The sequence below is a fragment of the Schistocerca serialis genome, chromosome 2, assembly GCF_023864345.2.
Source record: "Schistocerca serialis cubense isolate TAMUIC-IGC-003099 chromosome 2, iqSchSeri2.2, whole genome shotgun sequence".
NCBI lineage: Eukaryota > Metazoa > Arthropoda > Insecta > Orthoptera > Acrididae > Schistocerca > Schistocerca serialis.
Window position 1 is genome coordinate 231,200,360 of NC_064639.1, and position 21,428 is coordinate 231,221,787.

Below are 21,428 nucleotides of genomic sequence, written 5' to 3' on the forward strand. Positions count from 1 at the left end.
TTACTGCAATTGACGTGTCACTGAGCACATGTGTTCTGTGCATGCAATACACGTGAGGCTCTTAGATGTTTCCACTGCCGTGTGTGGAATACGAAGGTTCTGTTATAGTTCACTAGCCAGCTGTCTTCAAGTTGACGTCCCCAGCGCAGAAAACAGCACGCAGGTCGTAGGTTCTGTATCTTGAGGCTGAAACTGACTTTTAGCGAGGTTCTGTTCTGAAATGACGTATCATTTCTTCGGGATGCCACTCGCGTTTTTTAATATAGCCACATGAGAAGACTACATGATCTTAATACAACACCTTCTGATACAGCAAAGTACATGATCAAACACAACGTTTACGAAAATGTATCTTTACGCTATTTGTGGCAAGTGTCTGTGCCTCGTGACTACCGGAGTGCACGTTTTAATACTCAATACTGGCAAACACATCCTGCCACAGACAACATGACTGTACATCTCGACTGCCTAACCCAGAGTGACGAACAGCCCGAAACACTGCGCCCGCCATACCAGAAAAGGCGTGACCCGAACGCTTCCGAACTTGCTTCGTCTGCACTTTCGTCAGTCCTTTGTTTTTTATTCAAATTGTTTTTAATAATTCTAAAATGACTGATTGATAGCTTTTGCGAGATATTTGTATTAAAAGAGTGAAGTCATCCAATGAGTAGTTTAACTAATAATAACTATACTTTAGCGTTTTGGCGCCCTTGCTCTGAACACAGCAACCAATCACCGAGCAGTAGCATTATGCAGGCGGTCTCTCTCACGGGAATGGTACCGAATCTAACATCTGTCACAGGAACCTCACACCACATTTCGTCATCTATACAGGGTGTTACAAAAAGGTACGGCCAAACTTTCAGGAAACATTACTCACACACAAAGAAAGAAAATATTTTGTGTGGACATGTGTCCAGAAACGCTTACTTTCCATGTTAGAGCTCATTTTATTACTTTTCTTCAAATCACATTAATCATGGAATGGAAACACACAGCAACAGAACGTACCAGCGTGACTTCAAACACTTTGTTACAGGAAACGTTCAAAATGTCCTCCGTTAGCGAGGATACATGCATCCACCCCCCGTCGCATGGAATCCCTGATGCGCTGATGCAGCCCTAGAGAATGGCATATTGTATCACAGCCGTCCACAATACGAGCACGAAGAGTCTCTACATTTGGTACCGGGGTTGCCTAGACAAGAGCTTTCAAATGCCCCCATAAATGAAAGTCAAGAGGGTTGAGGTCAGGAGAGCGTGGAGGGCATGAAATTGGTCCGCCTCTACCAATCCATCGGTCATCGATTCTGTTGTTGAGAAGCGTACGAACACTTCGACTGAAATGAGCAGGAGCTCCATCGTGCATGAACCACATGTTGTGTCGTACTTGTAAAGGCACATGTTCTAGCAGCACAGGTAGAGTATCCCGTATGAAATCATGATAACGTGCTCCATTGAGCGTACGTGGAAGAACGTGGGGCCCAATTAAGACATCACCAACAATGCCTGCCCAAACGTTCGCAGAAAATCTGCGTTGATGACGTGATTGCACAATTGCGTGCGGATTCTCGTCAGCCCACACATGTTGATTTTGAAAATTTACAATTTGATAAAGTTGGAATGAAGCCTCATCCGTAAAGAGAACATTTGCACTGAAATGAGGATTGACACATTGTTGGATGCACCATTCGCAGAGGTGTACCCGTGGAGGCCAATCAGCTGCTGATAGTGCCTGCACACGCTGTACATGGTACGGAAACAAATGGTTCTCCCGTAGCACTCGCCATACAGTGACGTGGTCAACGTTACCTTGTACAGCAGCAACTTCTCTGACGCTGACATTAGGGTTATCGTCAACTGCACGAAGAATTGCCTCGTCCACTGCAGGTGTCCACGTCGTTCTAGGTCTTCCCCAGTCGCGAGTCATAGGCTGTAATGTTCCATGCTCCCTAAGACGCCGATCAATTGCTTCGAACGTCTTCCTGTCGGGACACCTTCGTTCTGGAAATCTGTCTCGATACAAACGTACCTCGCCACGGCTATTGCCACGTGCTAATCCATACATCAAATTGGCATCTGCCAACTCCGCATTTGTAAACATTTCATTGACTGCAAAACCACGTTCGTAACGAACACTATCCTGTTGATGCTACATACTGATGTGCTTGATGCTAGTAGTGTAGAGCAATGAGTTGCATGTCAACACAAGCACCGAAGTCAACATTACCTTCCTTCAATTGGGCCAACTGGCGGTGAATCGAGGAAGTACAGTACATACTGACGAAACTAAAATGAGCTCTAACATGGAAATTAAGCGTTTCCGGACACATGTCCACATAATATATTTTCTTTATTTGTGTGTGAGTAATGTTTCCTGAAAGTTTGGCCGTACCTTTTTGTAACACCCTGTATACTTCTTGCATCTCCACTGCCTTGGGAACAGCTTCTTCCAGCCTAATATGATGGCTGACTAAGCCAGAAATATTACACATGCCCTTCCTTCTGATATTTCCAAAAATTGGGATGTTCTCGAAGACAACACACAATTTTGGAAATATATAAATAAATTGAACCAAATTTTGATAGAACTGTTGTAACGTTGTTGGTTTATTTTGGTATGAAAGCGGTGCTGCTAGCCAATAAAAGCTGGTTAAAAGCCGTGAGCTGTCTGGGGAAGTTAACCTTGCATTACTGAGCAACTGTTTCACCAAGTATCCAGTCTAGCTTACCAAATTCCCAACCAGACTAACATTAATTATAATATTTTAATAGTCATACGACAACCGGTGATATATATATATATATATATATATATATATATATATATATATATATATATATATTCCTGGAAATTGAAATAAGAACACCGTGAATTCATTGTCCCAGGAAGGGGAAACTTTATTGACACATTCCTGGGGTCAGATACATCACATGATCACACTGACAGAACCACAGGCACATAGTCACAGGCAACAGAGCATGCAGAATGTCGGCACTAGTACAGTGTATATCCATCTTTCGCAGCAATGCAGGCTGCTATGCTCCCATGGAGACGATCGTAGAGATGCTGGATGTAGTCCTGTGGAACGGCTTGCCATGCCATTTCCACCTGGCGCCTCAGTTGGACCAGCGTTCGTGCTGGACGTGCAGACCGCGTGAGACGACGCTTCATCCAGTCCCAAACATGCTCAATGGGGGACAGATCCGGAGATCTTGCTGGCCAGGGTAGTTGACTTACACCTTCTAGAGCACGTTGGGTGGCACGGGATACATGCGGACGTGCATTGTCCTGTTGGAACAGCAAGTTCCCTTGCCGGTCTAGGAATGGTAGAACGGTGGGTTCGATGACGGTTTGGATGTACCGTGCACTATACAGTGTCCCCTCGACGATCACCAGTGGTGTACGGCCAGTGTAGGAGATCGCTGCCCACACCATGATGCCGGGTGTTGGCCCTGTGTGCCTCGGTCGTATGCAGTCCTGATTGTGGCGCTCACCTGCACGGCGCCAAACACGCATACGACCATCATTGGCACCAAGGCAGAAGCGACTCTCATCGCTTAAGACGACACGTCTCCATTCGTCCCTCCATTCACGCCTGTCGCGACACCACTGGAGGCGGGCTGCACGATGTTGGGGCGTGAGCGGAAGACGGCCTAACGGTGTGCGGGACCGTAGCCCAGCTTCATGGAGACGGTTGCGAATGGTCCTCGCCGATACCCCAGGAGCAACAGTGTCCCTAATTTGCTGGGAAGTGGCGGTGCGGTCCCCTACGGCACTGCGTGGGATCCTACGGTCTTGGCGTGCATCCGTGCGTCGCTGCGGTCCGATCCCAGGTCGACGGGCACGTGCACCTTCCGCCGACCACTGGCGACAACATCGATGTACTGTGGAGACCTCACGCCCCACGTGTTGAGCAATTCGGCGGTACGTCCATCCGGCCTCCCGCATGCCCACTATACGCCCTCGCTCAAAGTCCGTCAACTGCACATACGGTTCACGTCCACGCTGTCGCGGCATGCTACCAGTGTTAAAGACTGCGATGGAGCTCCGTATGCCACGGCAAACTGGCTGACACTGACGGTGGCGGTGCACAAATGCTGCGCAGCTAGCGCCATTCGACGGCCAACACCGCGGTTCCTGGTGTGTCCGCTGTGCCGTGCGTGTGATCATTGCTTGTACAGCCCTCTCGCAGTGTCCGGAGCAAGTATGGTGGGTCTGACACACCGGTGTCAATGTGTTCTTTTTTCCATTTCCAGGAATATATATATATATATATATATATATATATATATATATATATATATATATGAGAATTTAAATAAAAAGAAATAAATCAGTTTACATTTGGAAATTTATTTTAACATTGATCATTGAAATTTCAGCATGTTAAACTTGATTCCTAACTAAACTGGTGCCTTATTTAGGATTGTGAAAATGTGAGATTGTAATCTTACGGAACACATCAAATATGGGGCCAAGATTGGGAGACTGCATACAACACTGCATTCATAAAACAACACACAAAGAACGTTGAAACATGTGCAACAGAAAATTAACCACTACCAACCGTTTCAATTTTCACCCAAAGAAGTTACGTTCGTGGCACAATCCTGTCCGTCATGTAATTACCACACACTGGTATACTAAATTCATATTAACTCTTTGTGAAATCTTCCCGAAAAGAATAGCTGAGGGCTACTTTGATGATTACACCACACGCTTCACTTGGTCAACTTGGTTTACACAAAGAGTGTAACTCCACAATAATTTTGATAATTAAAATAAATTTGATCGAAAAGCAATTTACAAAAGAAAAACCTCGAACTGGTAACTATCGTCTTACTATTAACCTGATGGGTCAAACAATTGTATAAGCGCGTGGTACTGGTTTCACAAAGTACACCCCACGTGGGTTGAACATAAAGAAAAGTTGCTATATTGAAAAATACTGTCAAGACGAGACGTTATAATCTCACGCACATTCGTATTTAAGATTGGTGAACTTAGAGTTACTGATTTACACGTGGTTACACTTTACTCACAAAGTAGTGACAAAGCAACTACCGGAATATATTCTGAACTTCACACGAGAATTACACTGCGCTGCAATTTAAGATAACATTAGATATTTTAGAGCTAAGCCTGAAATAAAGGTGATTAAATTTTCAGTTAGGTTGAACTTCACAAATCCATTGTCCTACGGACTTAGCAGAGACGCGCTTAGCCGGAGATCTTACCACTTCAGACGCTCGCCAAGGACAGACCCTTTCTGAGGGTGCCTCACAAATACAAACGGAAGTGGCCAGAGGGGCAGCTTCCTATACCAACATGACAAGAGACGGACAGGACCATACTAAGGATAGAAACCTCTCTGCTTTTAGAAAGCGTAGCTACCTGTTCCGACGTTGGTCCTACTGTTCTTTAGCAGACAGGCTTGTCTGCTACCCTCAAGCATGCAACTAGAAATACATTTGCTCATTCATCCTCTCACACAGAAGGGAAGGGGGATGACAGTATCTTATCATATACAGTATATAAAAGAAAGCTGATGTAGGTTCCGTATGAGACTGTGTGACATGAATTACATATAAACTGTGTTTTAAAGTGTAGTAGTGTGACAGATCGTTCTTGTTTATGTGTAAAAGTAACACGTTCAACTACTCAGTCTCCTCCCAGATAGTGAGAAACGCCACAGTAAATTTAGAAGAGGAATTTATGCCGTAAATGACAACAGATTTAAGAAATTAAACATGAAAGGAATCCAACAGAGACCTTTCACTGTAAATTAACAGGTACTCAAGAGCCAAGCTATCACACTATCCTTCTTTGATATCAACACACATCACAAATTTCTGAAGTGTGCGCTGGAGTGCACCATTGTATGAAGTGAAACTTGGATCGTGGGGAAGTTGTAAGAGAAGACAATCAAAGGATTTGTGATGTGGTGCTACAGAGGAATGTTGAAAAATAGGTGGGCAGATAAATGAGGTGGTTTCCCGCGGAATCGGCGACGAAAGAAAAACACCGACAAGACGAAGGGACAGGATGATAGGACGTCTGTTAAGACGTCGGGGAAGAACTTCCATGGTATTAGATAGAGCTGTAATTGTATCTGTTCCATTATCAGTCGCTCATGGTCGATCTTAATGTGCTATAGATATGGTTCTACTTGAAATTTCCGTCAAATATCCCGTTTAGTGGCGCTGCGTCGTGTATCTCGTCTGTGGGCGGGGGTCTTGGTGTGCCTTTGAGCGGGACCACGGGCCATGTTCAAATTCACCTACTTTTTGTTTTGTCGGGTAAGATCATTAATTATTTGAGGCTTCCTGGTTGGTGCAGCTTGTTGTTGTTATTGTTCTGGGATAAAAAATTTCAACTATTTAAAACCTGATTTGCAGAAGCTTTTGTCATTACTATTATGTGGGGCTAAGATCAATTATTATTTGGGCCCTGCAGTTCAAGTGCGTCTTTCTTATTGTGATTGTTGTGGGATAAAATTTCTAGCTATTAAAAAGTGATTTTGCCTAAGCTATTGTCAGCGCAACTGTGTTACGTAAATTTATGAATTACTTCAGCCACACTGTTTAATTGTTGCCTTACAATTATTATTGTTTTTGGATAACTTTAAAACCTAATAATGTGAGTAAGGTGAGTCATTTCTTGTTGTGGGACAGAATCACTAACAGTTTACGATGGCGACAATCTCGGGCTATTTAAAATGGCTGATTGTCTGACTACCTCCGTATTAACTATTTTGCGGTTCGACAACTGTAGTCGAAATGTCATTGTCTTGGAGATAGAAAAACTTCTTTTCCTCTTTAAAGGTTGGTTGGTTGGCTTTGGGGAAGGAGACCAGACAGCGTGGTCATCGGTCTCATCGGATTAGGGAAAGATGGGGAAGGAAGTCGGCCGTGCCCTTTCAGAGGAACCATCCCGGCATTTGCCTGGAGTGATTTAGGGAAATCACGGAAAACCTAAATCAGGATGGCCGGACGTGGGATTGAACCGTCGTCCTCCCGAATGCGAGTCCAGTGTCGAATCACTGCGCCACCACGCTCGGTTTTCCTCTTTAAACCTGCTTTCTAATGAACTGGGAAGTTTGTTCGTTAATTTTAAACTGACTCAAAATGAAGTCAGTGTATGTGACTATGAACACTGCTCCCCTTGGATATTTTTCTCATCCAGCCTTCCACTCAACAGCCAGTCGCGGTACACGTTGCGTCGATTTAACGCAAAGAGACACTTCATCCATATTCCACAAAACGTACAGTACTTTTTTTTAAAGAATGTACACTATGTCATTCGCTGATATCATGTCTGATATTGCAATTGTAAGCTTCTTTAGAGTTATTAAAAGCTTATAATGTTCTGCTGGGTTTAGTACTTCTCTTGCCATGTTTTCATACACAAAAAAGTATCTAGAAACAAGAAAGACACAGGTAATGGCTATTTTGGTGATTTATGTTGAGCACTGAAATCTGTTTATAAATTCTTACGACAGTCACTACCACAATATTTAAAAAAAATGGCTCTGAGCACTATGGGACTTAACTTCTAAGGTCACCAGTCCCCTAGAACTTAGAACTACTTAAACCTAACTAACCTAAGGACATCACACACATCCATGCCCGAGGCAGGATTCGAACCTGCGACCGTAGCAGCAGCGCGGTTCCAGACTGTAGCGCCTAGAACCGCTCGGGCACTCTGGCCGGCCACAATATTTCAACGGACTTCAGAATTCCAGTGACAGAGTAAGAAATGGAAGGCCATTACAGGAATTATACCTGCACAAATCGATTTTGTCATCAACTAATGAAGGAAGCAGTAAGTGATTAAGTAAAGTGGAAGCAGTGACGTGCTTCACAAGAAGTTATACCAAGGACACAGTATTAACGTAGCTTAACAGTCTGCTGGTCATAGTTCTGGCAACGATTGCTCATCACACATAAATAACGAAGAGTATTTTATTAGACAGTTCCATCAACTCGAATTAGAGTACTGCTGAATCGGCTGGGCCCACGACAGTCTACATTAGGCAACCGAGTCTGATGGCTCCGCCTCTACAGATGTGGGGACAGAGTGCCACCGCTAGGAGCCTGCGGCCGGTGCTGCTGCTGTCTGCTGTTTCTGGGGTCCCGATGTGTCGCTGGCGCAGCTCCCCACGTGCTACCTGCACACGCGCCTACAGCCTAGCTGTGTTGATCGGGGTCCTCTACCTAGGTTTCAGAGCACTGCAACACGCGATTTCTGTTATCAATGACAAATTTTGGCACCGCCTTACAGTGCCATGTGTCGTTATCAGCACATTAATGACTTTCATGACAGCTGGGTCCGTCCTCCTCTTGCTTAGTCAACGCAAGAAAGCGTTTGTGGAATTTAGTGATGACATCCAGCGCGTGGACAGAATGCTTAGACGTTGCCCAGGGCGCGGTGATGAGAAAGTTAGGCTTATCCTGACTGTAATGCCAGCATTCTATGTTACTCTTACGATTGCCAGTGCTACTCATTCTCTGTATAATCAAGATATATACTTCTTAGCTGTCGCCATTGACAGTTTCATAACATTTATGGCCTTGCTACAGTTCATAGCACTTTGTTTGATGCTAGGGCGAAGATTCAATTCAGTTAACGAATCAGTGAGGGCCAACTTCCGTTATGAGTTCTTAGAGATCGGATCACAAGATTTAACAACACTGCTCTGCAAATGTAATGCTCATTCTTTTTTCACAATGAGCCACGTACGCCCTACAAACGTAATATTAACATCCGCAAGCGATCGAATTGTGGAGATTCAAGTATTTCACTTGAAATTAAGAAAATTAGCTTCATCTCTGAATGATGTATACGGTCCGATCATTGCAATGATTGTAGTGCAAAATCTCGCAGTTACCATACTATGTGTGTTCTGTGCCATTACATTTGTTTTGTATAACGCTAATGTAAGAATGACAGAAAAAATAACTTGTATGTTCAACATAACTGCATTAGTTCTACAAATAGCGTCTGTAGTGGTTACCTGTCAGTCTACATCCTCAGAAGCAAGGAGAACAGCAGTAATCGCTGAAGAGTTGTTCACACTGAATTGTGCAGGTTTGTGACGTGTGCTTCTCTATTATAACTGAATTTCAAGTTATCCTTGTTACTGGCTGCACTGCTTTGCAAATGGTTCAAATGGCTCTAAGCACTATGAGACTTAACATCTGAGGTCATCAGCTCCCTAGACTTAGAACTAGTTAAACCTAACTAACCTAAGGTCATCACACAAATCCATGCCCGAGGCAGAATTCGAGCCTGCGACCATAGCAGCAGCGCGGTTCCGGACTGAAGCGCCTAGAACCGCTCGGCAACAGCGGCCTGCTGGCTGTTCTGCATTGTGTCTAATGTAAGCTTCCCATAACTAACAAATTAGACACAGACAGTATGAAAGCAAATTTTACTATTTTGTACAAATTAGTATTGAAACTGCTTCTGTTTATTACACTCCTGGCCATTAAAATTGCTACACCAAGAAGAAACGCAGATGATAAACGGGTATTCATTGGACAAATATATTATACTAGAACTGACATGTGATTACATTGTCACGCAATTTGGGTGCATAGATACTGAGAAATCAGTACCCAGAACAACCACCTCTGGCCGTAATAACGGCCTTGATACGACTAGGCATTGAGTCAAACAGAGTTTCGATGGCATGTACAGGTACAGCTGCCTACGCAGCTTCAACACGATACCACAGTTCATCAAGAGTAGTGACTGGCGTATTGTGACGAGCCAGTTGTTCGGCCACCATTGACCAGACGTTTTCAATTGGTGAGAGATCTGGAGAATGTGCTGGCCAGGGCAGCAGTCGAACATTTTATGTATCCAGATAGGCCCGTACAGGACCTGCAACATGCAGTCGTGCATTAATCTGCTGAAACGTAGGGTTTCGCAAGGATCGAATGAAGGGTAGAGCCTCGGGTTGTAACACATCTGGTATGTAACGTCCACTGTTCAAAGTGCCGTCAATGCGAACAAGAGGTGACCGAGACGTGTAACCATTGGCAACCCATACCATCACGCTGGGTGATACGCCAGTATGACGATGACGAATAGACGCTTCCAATGTGCGTTCACCGCGATGGCGTCAAACACGGATGAAACCATCATGATGCTGTGAACAGAACCTGGATTCATCCGAAAAAAATGACGTTTTGCCATTCGTGCTGCCAGGTTCGTCGTTGAGTACACCATCGCAAGCGCTCCTGTCTGTGATGCAGCATCAAAGGTAACCGCGAGCATGGTCTCCGAGCTGATAGTCCATGCTGTTCGTGCAGATGGTTGTTGTCCTGCAAACATCCCCATCTGTTGACTCAGGGATCGAGACGTGGCTGCACGATCCGTTACAGCCATGCGGATAAGATGCCTGTCATCTCGACTGCTAGTGACACGAGTCCGTTGGGATCCAGCACGGCGTTCCGTGTTACCCTCCTGAACCCACCGATTCCATGTTCTGCTAACAGTCATTGGATATCTACCAACGCGAGAAGCAATGTCGCGATACGATAAACCGCAATCGCGATAGGCTACAATCTGACCTTTTTCAAAGTCGGAAACGGTACGCATTTCTCCCCCTTACACGAGGCATCACAACAACGTTTCACCAGGCAATGCCGGTCAACGGCTGTTTGTGTATGAGAAATCGGTTGGAAACGTTCCTCATGTCAGCACGTTGTAGGTTTCGCCACCGGCGCCAACCTTGTGTGAATGCTCTGAAAAGCTAGTCGTTTGCATTTCCTTTCGGTTAAATTTCGCGTCTGTAGCACGTCATCTTCGTGGTGTAGCAATTTTAATGGTCAGTAGTGTACTTTGAAAATAAGACTCTTATTGGGTGGTGTTTGACATCTACAACTGCAACTAACTTACAACAAGAGAGGGATCACTGTTTTATAGATGTCTAGCACACTACGCCACTCATATGTGACGATTATAGAAAATATTCATCAGCCGTTCTGAAATATTCTGGCGTTTCTTGCAGCATCACATGTGCTGGGTACTGACCAGCTGCAACAGGGCCACTTCGAGAATCCGACCAGATGAGGAATTTCTTGTCACGTCGTAGGGGTCTCATCCGGTCCACTGCCTTCAAGACTGCGATGAATTCCGCGATCTACACAGAAAACTGATAAGGGAGCCCTATCTTGAGGGGAATGTCAGGAAACACCACGGAGCAGCTGATACAATCACTCTGCTTCGATCCACCTGGGTATACACTAATAAAATCTAGCTGACATGAAATCACGTTAAATTTAATTCTAAAGATATAGCCTCGGCTACAATTCTTCCAGTATTTAGTCAAAACGGAAAGTAACCTGAGCCTTTTGAGGATCCAGAGGAATCCTTTGCTCCACCCCTGGCTCTGGGCCTTCAGCCATGAGGCAGCTAAGTTAGAATCTCATCAAAACTGAGGTTCACGTATTTCACCGTTTCCTTCAAAGTGAGAACAGTGTGGAAGTGTGTGCATGCGATTAAAAGCAACATACACAGATGTCTCCAAAGAGAATTTAAAATCACTGGTGTTTCGCCAATCATCCAGCCGCCTCATCTTCAAATTCAGTTGCCGAGTAGCCGTTGCAATGTTGGAGGCGGTACAGAGGACTGAGAAGCTGTTCTCGAACGATGGTCGCTGTACAGGAGGCCTTAGACTAGAAACCCTCAGATGTGGCATTACCAGTCCTCTCGGATAGGATGGACTGTATAACTGTAAGGAAACGTCCACAGAAACCCAACTCGTAGAGCTGCCACAAAATACTGTGCCTCCAGGCACGATCGTAAGCGTTTTTTCTAATCAAATAATACTTACTAAGGAAAGCTTGTTGAATTGCGAGGTTAGGTTACCGTGTGTGAAGAAGCATCTCCTGAAACTGTACAGGGAGCCATTGAGTAATTACCTGGTACCAAGAACACACGCTAGGCATTCTCCAGTGTCTTTCCTATGCACCTTGTGAGACTGACGCTACGATAGCTAATGGAGTTAGTTCGATCCCTGGCTTTTCAGAAATTCTACGTTAACGCCATGCAGGCAGATTGCTGTTTTAGGGAAGTGGAAGGCGTCCAGGACTGGATCGGTCACATTACAGCCGTGGTTCACCAATCGGGAGTTGCACCCATCCCCAGGTCATCAGTATAAATTGGGAGGCAGCCTGTCTCTTAGTAAAATGATGAGTATCGTTCTGCAATCAGGGACAGAAGGGCAGCTTTGCGACAGCTCAGTCGGTCGCTACAGATGCCGATAGGAACGAAACTTGCATCTTTTCAAATGGAGAGAGCAAACACAAATGAAATAATTCGTGAAGGTAGACAGACGTCTTGTCATCCGTTCCTGAAGTCCTTCAATACACACGGAAAGAAAGTACGGGAGCCATTGGCAGGATTTCCAGGTGGAACTCACGACCACAAATAGCAGCTGTATGAGAGCAGAGGCTTCTTCAGAGGTATGAGACTACCACTGCCGATTATAACCAGAATCCAGCTTTCCTTCGCTATCGAGAGACATAGGGGAGGGTTAGTTTTAATTTCTGCTCCATCAACAAGCAGACTCACTCCCCTTGGGACCTGCAAACTGCACTGTCAAGTAGCTCGTTTTATTGCGGCCAGTCACGACCTGATAACGTACGGGGTGTTCAAACAATTGGGTCCGCAACCGACGGTGGTCCTCCTTTAGTTCTTTAAAGCACTTTGCATGACGGGCGACCTTACCAACTCCTGGAACGAATCTGTTTAAATCCCGATTTTAATTAAAATACTGCAAAAGTTCCAGCGGAGAAGATATTCTTTCCTTTTCTAAAATATTTCAATCACGTACCCGATAAGCAAACTATGAAAAACCAAACCACTGAAAAGTAAATCGTTTTCCGGTTGGCCATGGAACTTCGAGAAAACTAATAAAGTCACTCATACCCATATCGTCTAATGGTTGATGTGTGCATCTTCAAAGAACGAATTCCAACGCTTTTATAGTGAATTATTCTGTCGCTACAATGTACTGAATAGCATTGCTGCTGTATGTTGATGCAGATATTTTGCGGTGAGTTCCTGCATAGCTATAGCAAAATCAATGTCAAATACATGAGAACCTATGAATGTTTATGATGCGGCATTTTTTCTTAAGATAATTTTCTGCATTTTTCGACGCACGGGAATTTTCGAACTAATGCACGACACAAAGATTTGTGCCTCGCCTGGGCCTGTCAACACCGACATTCGACTGTTAATGACTGAAAACACGTTGCGTGGTCGGACGAGTCTCGTTTCAAATTGTATCGAGCTGATGAATGTGTACAGGAATGGAGGCAACCTCATGAATCCATAGACCCTGCATGTCAGCAGGGCACTGTTCAAGTTGGTGGAGGCTCTGTAATGGTGTGGGGAGTATGCAGTTGGAGTTATATGGGACCCCTGATACGTCTAGATACGACTCTGACAGGTGACACGTTCCTAAGCATCCTGTGTGATCACCTGTATCCATTCATGTCCATTGTGCATTCTGACGGACTTTGGCAATTCCAGCAGGTCCATACGACACTCTGCAAGTCTGGGATTGCTACAGAGTGGCTCAATGAATACTCTTCTGAGTTTAAACACTTCCGCTGGTCGCTAAACTGTCAAGACACGTACAATATTGAGCTTATCTGGTATGCCTTGCAACATGCTGTTCAGAAGAGATTTCCACCCCCTCGTACTCTTACGGATTTATGGACAGCACTGTAGCATTCGTGGTGTCAGTTCCCTCCAGCACCATGTCAGACGTTAGTCGAGTCCATACCACATGGTGTTGCGACACTTGTGCGTGCTCGGGCGGGGGGGGGGGGGGGGGTTTACACGACATATTAGCATGTGTCACGTAGTAATGTAAAAGTTTATTTGGCTCTTCAGTGTACTGCCTTTTGTCAAATATGATCATATTGATTTCATCTACAATTACTTGCTACTAGTAGATGTTCTTGTAATTCTGACAACGTTGATTTGAGAAAAGAAAGAGTTTAAGCGATACAGAGATGTTGAAAACATGCACTGGCTTAGCAGACAGTATTGTCTGATTTCTGCACCAACATTAAAATACTATTATTTTAAAAGCAGATGATTACAGTGTTGTTGTTTTTGCAGTAAGAGTACAGCAAACCATATGAACTGTTAGTCACCGACGTTTAACCATCATACAAAGCTACACTCCATAAAAATACCTTCGGGAAAAAAGGTCGAACTCTTCAATTTGCTTTCGGTGCTAACTATTTATTCAGAAACACTTTCCTTTCTGTCGCCAATCTGCATTTTATATAGCCTCTACTTGGATCATCGTCAGTTACTTTGCCGTCATAATGGAAAAACTCATGAGTTACGTTTGGCATCTCATGTTCTAATCTAATTGCCTCTGCATTCTTGGTGATTTTTGTTTTTTGGAAATTAATTTGCGGTCGCATTCGTATTTGTCTGCCTAATGATTCGTATCCGATTATATTGAAAGTACTCTTATCATAGTTAGGCTGCTGTCAATCTTACAACCTCTTTTCAACTGTCAACTGTTGGCAAAGGTCGTTTTCCGTCTATGACTTAATTAGCTGTCGTGGGTAAGCCTAGTGACTACTCAGTTAGCTACCAACAATACATCTGTGTGAAGCGGTCACATAAATCGTAGGGACCAGCCTTCCCAAAGAGAGAGACAACTCAACCATGATCCTCCTAGCCAGCAGGCGGCATCTCAGGTACCGCCAGAGCTCCCTGGCTCCACGGACCTATTCTCCTTTGGAAGCCATTGGACTGAATGTATGCCTATGTTGTCCTAACCCCTGGGCTATGATCAGGATGTCACTCGAGCCACAATGAGCAGATAGAGAGGACCTGTTGGACAGACGCTGAATGCTGGACCTCCATCAATCAGGAACTCACTTAGGAGCCGCCGCTACGACGGTATCAGAATTTCCTGTCAGTGATCGGGTAGTGAACCTGTAACGTGTCTTGTCGTTGTTTCTTCCCCGGACTTTACCGTGTTTCATCATACTGGGAATTTGCAACTGAACATTTGTTCTGAGACCTTAGCTCTTACTGTGTCCAAGGTTAAAAAAATTTAGATTTGGAATCTCCCATCACGGATTGAACATCAGCTAGCGTAGTGCATTCTGTATATACTAGTTAGTGATGTTTTCTAGAAAAGATTTTTTTTTCCTTCTTAAAGGCATTCAGCCTTCAGACAAAATTGGTGTTTATTTATTGTTGCAAAAAGTGGCTGTTATATTACTGTTATGTCACTACTTGAGACGATACTCTTTTAATACTGTTTATTTCCTATTCAGGAAGTAACTGAGTATTACTCACTTTGTCAAGTAAGTAATTTTAGTGAGCCTCTGAAGTTTAATTCCATTGGTTCCGCTTACTGCTTGCTCAGTGTTCAGATTAAATAACATGGTGGATTCCAACCATCGCTCACTCTCTCCTCAACTAATACTTTAATTTCCTTTTGGGTATCTGTAGTGGCTTCCTTGAATTTAGTCGGCAGGGGTGGCCGAGCGGTTCTAGGCGCTTCAGTCTGGAACCCCGCGATCTCTACGGTCGCAGGTTCGAATCCTGCCACGAGTGTGTGATGTCCTTAGGTTAGTTAGGTTTAAGTAGTTCTAAGTTCTAGGGGACTGATTACCTCAAAAGTTAAGTCTCATAGTGCTCAGGGCCATTTGAACCATTGTTTTGAACCTTGATTATATTTCTGATACATTCAGAAATTTGATAAGTATGTTCCAGTCCCAGTCGTTCAATGCTTTCTGTAGACTCCAAATTCTACAAACATAGGTTCACTTATTTTCGTCTCTCTTCTGACATTAATTTTTGCGCCAGTGTTATGTTGTATCAGTTAGAGGGCCCGTACAACCGACAAGATTGGGGGGCTGCCGACCTCCTTTCAAGAGCTCATCAGTGGATGTAAACATCAACAGACTTACCGCATAAACACAGCACTACTTCACGAAAAGCCATGTGACAGAGATCCACCAATGGGAACTAACGTGACTACGTGTAGCACTATCCCTAATCGGTGTTAGAAGCACGCCGGCAGAGTCAGACCGGCAGTGTGTAGCTACAGCTAGGATAGCTTTGGCCAATAGCTACGCCGGCTCTAGCGTAATAGACACTCGCCGTAGCTGTCGGTAGAAAGTTGTATCTTTTTGGATGTAAGCACACTTTGTAATTGTGTAGCGTAGTATTTTCGTTATTATTTTCGTTTCCCTCTCTTGTACATTTATCTGACTTTTGCCACCACGAAAACAGTTGGGTTTTTTGTTGTTCTTGCGATTGGAAATTAGTGCAAGTCAAGAAGGCGTTTTCGTTAAATAAATGTGTGCAATCTTGATCGTTAGTTTTTTCCTGCCGCCCGCAGGACACTAAGTTATTGGAGACGAGGATAAAACTTTTATTTTCGGACGAAATGGGTTCCTTAGAGAAATTTGTTCAGTCCTTGACGGAAACTCTACAGCAGATTCAGGCAGCGCTCAGAAGGCCAGAACATCGCCCTTAACCCCCTTCCCCCCCCCCCCCCCCCCCCCGGCATTGCAAGAGGCAGCTCGTAGAGTTGATTCCATCGCTTGGTAAATTGAACACTCTGCACGTGGCTCCACGGACGTTTCCAGCTTCCGATAGGTCTGTCGACGAAAATCGAGGTCGAGCTTTTTTTTTCTTTTTTTTTAACATCAGTCATTCAATAGGTGTATCGTTTAATTCGGCAGTTGAACCCTAAGCAGTCCCCTCGACATCTCTCGTTTATCCATAACAAGGGCTGCCTTTTAGAGTGCTTTGACGCACAAATACACGTCACCTCTTCTTCTTCTTTCTTGTCGAAAGTCCATAGGTGAGACATGTCGGGAACTGGTTACGATGCTCCAGGGTCCCTCGAGCGATTGCAAATTCCGGTGCACAGACGTTGCCTGCAAGTAGTCTTATGCCTCATCGTTGATTCGCGATATGGTGGTGTTTCACGCATCAGGCCAGGGTCTTCGGGCAACATTCTGAAGTTACAGGACCCGTCCCTCGACACCAGTCTGCCGATCATTCGCGCGTTTGAACAGTCTCACCGGCTACAACCACCGCGTCTTGATTCGGCTGTTTTCGCGGCTCCCCAATTGCCTAGCGCGGAGCGGAAGTCTCATCGGTCCGCTGGTACATCCCGCGACAGAAAGTCTTTTGCCCGTTTACCATCATGTCAAGACTGTTTCCGGACTCACCAACGGTCGGAGTGCCCCATCGGCGAGCAAGGTGCAGCCGAACGGGCCATATCGTCGTCGTGCGTCTGGCTTCACAAAAACATCCCGTAGATGCCACGCTTCCTGCGGACGCACAGGTTCGTCACGAATCGTCGCTGCTGGCCTATCTTAGAGGCCGCGCATATTCCTGTAGTATTCCAAATTGACACGGCATCTTCAGTTTCTATTGTGGATGGTGCAACATACCAACGCTTGGGCTCGCCAGCCTTCGTCTCCGTACGCTTGCACCTTGGGTAGTTTAAATAAACACCATATATTAGTCAAAGGCGTTTTTACCAACACAAGTCTCCTACAACGGTCGTTCCTTCACCGCTCAGTTTTCGGTGTTCGGCTGCCCCGGCGCTATTAACCTTCTGGGTGTGGAGATTAGTAGTTGTCTGGGTTTGTCAGTGTAGGATGAGGTACAGATGGTTTCGATCTCCTCCTCGAATACCTCCTCGGCAAATACGATATGTGGTTTTCATCCTCCCCACCAGGGATGACGGGTTCCACTGCACATGTTCAGCTTCTTCACCCTGTTGTCCTTCGTTTTTTTTTGAGGCCCGCCCGGTCCCCTTTGCTCTCCGAGACAGGCTCCAGGTGGAACTTTGCCGCGTACGAGACGAAGGCATCCTTTCTCCTGTCGCGCACAGTAGCTGGGCGACGCCTATCGCGTTGTCGAGAAGCCGAACGATACTTTACGCATCTGTGGTGATTTTAAAGGCAGGTAAATTCTCAGACCATCATCAATGTATAACATGTCCCATCACTGAATGACATACTCACCCGTCTTGCGGGCTCAAACGTTTTCACAAAAACTGGTTTGCGTGACGCTTATTTGCCGCTGCCGTTGGGCGAGGAATCGTAGCAGGTCCTAGACAGCAATACCCAGTGTGGCCTTTTCCGGTACAACCACCTCCTGTTTGGCATTGCCAGCGCAGCTGCCATTTTCCAACGTTATTTGGAAGATCTCGATATCATCGTCGATGGTCCGTTCACAGTGGACCTCGTGGACTACCTGAATAGGCTGTTTCAGGTTTTTCCGAGGCTAACCTGCATTGCCGGAAAGAAAAGTGGGGCTTTCTTGCGCGCGAGGTAAGTTATCTCGGGTTCGCAATTGATGCATGCAGCCTACATGCCTCTAAGGAGTATGTCGAGGTGATTCAAAACCTGCCTTCTCCCATCAATGTGAAGCAACTGAAATCCGTCATGGGTCAAATTAACTATTATCGTCGTTTTATACCCCACGCCGCCAAGATTTTAGCGGCCATGACCGCGTTGTTGCGCAAGGGTGTGGGTTGGGTTTGGGACGCAGAGTTTGAGCAGGCTTTCACAAGTCTCAAGTCGGTTTTCTCCCACCCACCTTGTCTGGCCGCTTACGATCCTTCCATGCCTTTCATCGTCGCCGCCGAGGTATCGAACTATGGACTGGGTATGGTCGTCTCGCAAGTTGTGAACGGTGTTGAGAGGCCAGTGTCTTTCACATCCAAAAAATTGTCCGACGCTCAAACCAAAAGTAATTGAAAAGGAAACTTTGGCGCTGGTTTTTGCCCTGACGAAGTTCTACGACTTCGTGTATGGTCGTCATTTCAAGCTGCAGACCGACCACAAACCTTTGGTTTCTTTGTTTCACCCAGGTGCTGCAGTGCCCACCCAGACAGTGCGCCATCTCCAGCATTGGGCGCTCTTCGTTTGGTATTGTCTGTCGCACCTCTGAACAGCACGCAAACGCCGATTTCCTTTCCCAGCTGCCTACCGGAGCGGACCGTGAGTTTGACGCCCCTCCCCCCGCCCACCCCCTCCATGGTTTGTCTCATTGTGGAACCGAACGTGGACGCAGCTCTGGACGCGCTTCCGTTGAATGCCAATGCCATCCGACGGGCTCCCAATCAGTACCAGGCATTGCAAGTTCTTTGCCGCCAAATCACTGCTGGTTGGCCGACCAGCCATCGTAGCGTCCACGATGCGGAAGACCAGCATTTTTGCGATCATTGGCACAGTCTCTTTTTCTGCAGTGGCGTCCTCCTTTTCCAAAGTGATCTTCACGTTCACCAGTTGGTCATACGGCATGCATTACGCCGCCATGTCCTTGATCTCCACCATGCTGGCCATTGGGGAATCGTCCTCTCCAAACAGCTGGCCCGCCATCATCTTTACTGGCGCGGATTGGATAAAGACATTGCCTCCCTCATGACAGCCTTCACCACACGCCAAAGACGTCAGGCACCAGCCCTGGGCCAGTAATTTGTGGCCAAGTGCAGTTGCTCCCTGAGAACGCCTCCACTTGGATTTTGCAGGGCCATTTCTTGGTTCCTAGTGGCTCATCCCAGTCGACTCCAGGTCGGGATATCCTTATTTATCCCGCATGATGAACAACACTTCTGCTAACACTATCGAAGTTCTACAACGCCTCTTTGCTGTCTAGGGACTCCCCAAAACGATCGTTACAGCTAATGGTCCACAGTTTATTTCGAGTGAGTATAAGCAAGTCTGTGCGACGAATGAGATTTTCCTCATCCACATCACCCCATTTCTCCTGGCGTCAAACGGCCATGCAGAACGTTTAGAGTGGAGGCTCAAGATCCAGATCGATAAGCTGCTGAGCCACCACCCACTGGAGGAGGCCGTGCTTCTTTTTTGGCTACATACGGTGCCACCACCAATGCTGGCAAAAGTCCAGTGGAGATTCTTCGTGGTGCTACATTCTGCTCTCCCTTATTTGTCTTCGTTCCTGAGACTTCTCACCCTCCCGCCCACACTCAAGTGCACTCCTTCCACATCGGGCTGGAGTTCTGGGAGCGGATCTCCTCTAATCCACAGGCACACTGGGCACCTGCTGTCATCTTCAAGCTCTCCAGCCAGGTGATTGTGTCTCTCTGGTGGGCCGATGGTTCTGCCGCCAGCTGCACCTCAACCGGCTCTGCCCCCATCTGGTGGACCACGACGCTCCAGGGGGAGCTGCCAGTGCCTGTCGCCGGCCACTCTGTGACGGAACCCCCACTTCCGCCTCCGCCGGCTACCGGCTGCCCCTACTGCGTCGCCACCTCCAGTCCCTGCCAGCCACTAACCTACTGACGTCGACCAGGACGCCCCTACTCCTATAGACGTTTGAGGCGCTGTGCATTCTTTTTTCACGGCGAGAAATGTCGTAGAGGCCCATTATCCGTTAGAGATCCAGCACAACAGACAAGTAAGTTGGCCTGCCGACCTCCTTTCAGGGGCTCGCCAGTGGATGTAAAAATCAACAGACTTTCTGCATAAACGCGGCACTACTTCGTGACAAGCCATTTGACAGAGATCCACCAACGGAACTAATGTGACTATGTGTAGCACTCCACCGAAACCGTGTTATAAGCGCTACAGGAGAGTCAGACCAGCAGTGTGTAGCTACAGCTAGGACAGCTCCACCCAGTGCCTATGCCAGGTTTAGCATAGTAGACACTCGCTGTAGCTGTCAGTAGGGAGTTGTACCTTGTTGGGCGTAACGCCACATTGTAATTGTGTGGCGTAGTATTTTCGATACTATTTTCTTTTCATTGTCTTGTATTCTTATGTGGCTTTTGCCACCACAAAAGCTGTTGAGTTTCTGGTTGTTCTGGCGTTTGGAAATTAGTACATGCCAAGATGGCCTTTGGTTAAGTAAAGAGTGTTCGTGCTTGATCGTTAGTTCTTTTCTGCCGACCGCAGGACACTACATATTAATTCACATGTTCCTCAAATGTTCTTCCCTGAGGTAATCGTCTACGAGTATTGTATCAGTATTACTCAACCATGAGTTATTAAACAGACTGAACTGTATCTTTCGCACTTGTCAGCACCTGCCTTCTTTGAACTGGAATTATGACATTCTGCTTCATGTCTCAGGGTATTTCCACAGGCTTCTTCATTTACATGCACAGGAAGCTACTTATTTTTAAAAAGAGTCCATGTGTTGCGGTAAGAGTTCTTCCATAATAGTCCATGGTAGCCTCACTGCTGGTGAACCACGAGTCCTGCTATGGAATGAAAGACAGAGGCCGAACCGGAGTGCGAGTTGGTGCGTCAGTGACTGAGCTAGCGACTGAGCGGCTGTGCTAGTGACTTAGACTGTGAGCTAGTAACTGACACTGAGCCCTCCAGTTCACGGCGGCTATCTGAATACCTGCAGTCGAGAGGTCATT